A 684-nucleotide genomic window follows, 5' to 3' on the forward strand; every position below is an offset into this window, starting at 1 on the left:
ATAACGCCCGCTCGTCGAAAGACACGTACAGATACAGAAATTGTTATTGCAACTCCGTACAATGACAACATAGATATTATTCAGGATAGTCCGGCACAACTGCTGATTTCGCGTTTACAATGCAATCTTCATCACATACGCGAATAATAAAGGACGCATTATTATCGTGTTACACGAGTTCACGTTACATCATATTCGTCATCGTATCACATATCACGTATCTAGCGCACTCGTGTGATGTTTGCATTATCGTCGCGTATTTCTAAATTCTGAATCGTTTATAATTGTTATTTCTCTCGTTCTCTGAAATAGAAACTCGTAATATTCCTCATGTATCTAGCACACTCGTGTGATGTTTGCATTATCGCCATGTATTTCTAAATTCTCGATCGTTTGATTGTTATTTCGTTATCTGAAATAGGAACTCGTAATATTGGCTTAAATTCCTAAAATGTTTCGACGATTCAAGTAATTTACTTAATTGATTAAAAAATCTGAAAAATAATTGAGGTTAATTGTCTATCAGTGAAAAAATTTTCTAAATAAAAAAATTATTATTGGAACACTTTTTATATTACAGATTAATCTACGATGAAAGTATAACAGAATTGTTTATTTGTTATGCAATTCGTCTTGATCACAACACGTTCATATATTGTTAGAATAAAAAATAGACAAGTATGA

The 684-nt window shown here is 32.0% G+C and overlaps 1 protein-coding gene across 4 annotated transcripts in view; it reads left to right on the forward strand.

Annotated features, from left to right (window-relative positions):
- LOC139779633 (A-type potassium channel modulatory protein KCNIP1) overlaps positions 1-684 on the forward strand; it is an 86,982-nt gene that overhangs the window by 52,000 nt on the left and 34,298 nt on the right. The gene's annotated exons all lie outside the window — the stretch shown is intronic.

Source organism: Temnothorax nylanderi, unplaced genomic scaffold (genome assembly GCF_030848795.1).
Source record: "Temnothorax nylanderi isolate EJ_2023f unplaced genomic scaffold, tnyl_v1.0 TNYL_tig0236_pilon, whole genome shotgun sequence".
NCBI classification, from domain to species: Eukaryota; Metazoa; Arthropoda; class Insecta; order Hymenoptera; family Formicidae; genus Temnothorax; species Temnothorax nylanderi.